The sequence below is a fragment of the Poecilia latipinna genome, unplaced genomic scaffold (genome assembly GCF_001443285.1).
Source record: "Poecilia latipinna isolate Pla-1442-1.1 unplaced genomic scaffold, P_latipinna-1.0 Scaffold1947, whole genome shotgun sequence".
NCBI lineage: Eukaryota > Metazoa > Chordata > Actinopteri > Cyprinodontiformes > Poeciliidae > Poecilia > Poecilia latipinna.
In genome coordinates, this window is record NW_015114563.1 from 18216 (window position 1) to 20696 (window position 2481).

Genomic DNA, 2481 nt, shown 5'->3' on the forward strand with positions numbered 1-2481 from the left:
AAAACAAAAAAGAAAACTGGTTCTCATGTAACATCGCTTGTTTGCAGATTTCTTTACATTAGCAAACAATACAAGGAAAAGCATTAGCTACATTAGCAAACATGTTTAAAGGAAAAGCAGTGAAATTATATATTTCTTATTGCATTTTAACATTTGCATGATGTCAGCAAAATTTTCTTACCACATTTTTCCGCATGGGTAATGTTATGGAACTGATTAAAAATATTAAAATTCCAAAGATTCGATCTGATGTCAAGCATTACTATGTAATTAGTACATGTGCTACATTTATTTCTTTTTTCCTCCATCTAAAATTTGTTCACGGAAAAAGTACAAAATAGCTACATGATAATCCGCTTATGACGTGGGGAAAGTTTGATTGCAAACTAGCAATTTCTGGCTTCAAGGTCTAAACTTTTGCTTTATAAGCACAAGACTCTCTCACCACACAATAGGACAGAGACATATTCTTTGGCTGCACAACGTTCAAATCTTAAATGATTTAATTTCAGTCATATGTTAATGAAACTAAAAGGTGAGTGGATTATTACTTTGAAGATTAAAAAGAATTCACTAAAGATTTTATATTTATCTTAATTTTTTGTTGGTTTTTATACTTCTAGTCAGCTGATGATGGATCTGAAATTGTGGCTCTCAATTCTGATGGTTTGTGGTAAGTTTAATCTTAAAATGACAATTCATGGAATATCATCATTCTATCATTGTCTACTTGCTAAGAAAGTATTCTTGTGTTTGTGCTTTTATTACAGGAATGGCTGAATCTCAAATCTTGGGCAAGGACTGGCTCATAAATGTGCCATCAAGAATCCCTGTTCTTGAAAGCTCATGTGTGGTCATTCCCTGTGTATACTCGTGTCCCAAGAAAAGAAAAACATTTAACAGATTTCGGGCATTCTGGTACAGAGGGCACACGATCGTCGCATCAAATTTCCCCGAGTTGAGACTAACGCGCGAGTTCCACCATCGAACCAGAATGGCAGGAAGCATTGAAAGTGGCAACTGTACCTGGCAGCTGTATTTCGTCAGAAAAACCGACACTGGTCCGTTTTACTTCAGAATTGAAATTCCATTTCTTAATAGCTACTCCTACTTAAAAAATAAGGTGACCCTCGATATCTTCCGTGAGTATATTAGAGACCTTTTCAGTATTTCTAAACCATTTACTTTAACATAGTAAAACGTGTTTAAATAACTATTTAACAAGTGATTTTGTGAAAATTGTTGATTGTACAGAAGTTCCTAAGCGTCCCGTGATGACTATAGACGTCCGTAATAAAGTGACTGCCACCTGCAAAGTTACTCACGTCTGTCCAACATCTCCTCCCCACATCTCCTGGAGCCGCGCAGGAACGTGGACAACAATGTCAAAACAGGAGAATAAATGGTTGTGGTCAACAACATCGACCATGACCTTCATCCCTCGAGTAGCCGATTTTAACAAGCGTTTAGAATGTAAGGTGACATTCCATGGCAGGAAGACCACAAAGGGCTCTGTGCTTGTCTTCAAGAAGAGGAAACAAAATATTGGAGTACTAAATTAAAGCAATATTTTAGAGCTGTCTGCCATAATGACAGTGATTTTGCAGAAAAAGGCCTGAATTAGCAAATCTGCAAAGAAAAAAAACATTTAGAGACAAGAAATTCTTATTGTTGTATGCTTTGATTCATATCACCTTCTGAGTTTAACTTTACCTAAATTGTTTGAACATGTGTTAGAGGCACAAAAGTTAGGAGTCTTTTTTAACCTTTAATGGTTTTCTAATAGGATTTATGGAATAATCTTGTTTTGCTGGTTTCTTTCTTTTACTCTTCATCAACTGTATGATGATACACTATTAAATGTACGTCTTACTTCAAAGTCTACAAGTTTTCCTTTTGTTTTCTATTAAATATTTCATCGAAGTGCTAAGATTATAACATTTGTGTATTTTTTATCTCTTAAATTTTGTCTCAATTATCTGGAGTGTTGGACTGTTGTGGCTCCAGCCTCCCATTTATGGTGAATAGAGAGCATAATATATTTTATTTAGCACTTAAAATAGACCACAAAGAACCTTCATCAACAGACAAACTGCACAAATAGCGACAGAAGTAATAGTGTTATGCAATTTAAATCTACATTGAATGATTCAATGGGTAAATTTTGCTGCCAAGCTAAATATTTTTACAAGTGGGAGATTCCCTAACAAAGGAAATGTAGATAAAATATTTATGGAAACATGAACTTTTCTCTACTAATCAGAATATGATAGTCTTTCCTCTTTCAAAGATTGAGATAATGACCTGATGCATTATATTTAAGTAGCTTGTCAACTGCACTGACGAGAAGAAAAGAGGGGAAGTAGAATAAATGTTACTTTGCTGTTATTTTTGGCATTTTTCATGCTTTTGAATAACATAGCATATCACAGTTATGCATTGCTAACTTTTAAATGGTAATCTTCATCTTTGCATCCTTTG

At 34.4% G+C, this 2481-nt stretch overlaps 1 protein-coding gene and 1 long non-coding RNA gene across 3 annotated transcripts in view; one reads left to right on the forward strand and one right to left on the reverse strand.

The window, feature by feature from the left end:
- Positions 1-2481, reverse strand: part of LOC106935316 (myelin-associated glycoprotein-like) — a 22223-nt gene that overhangs the window by 4856 nt on the left and 14886 nt on the right. The window lies entirely within an intron of this gene.
- On the forward strand, positions 610-884 carry LOC106935317 (uncharacterized). The gene is made up of 2 exons (XR_001421876.1): positions 610-673; positions 771-884. It is a non-coding gene; the product is annotated as an uncharacterized LOC106935317 (long non-coding RNA).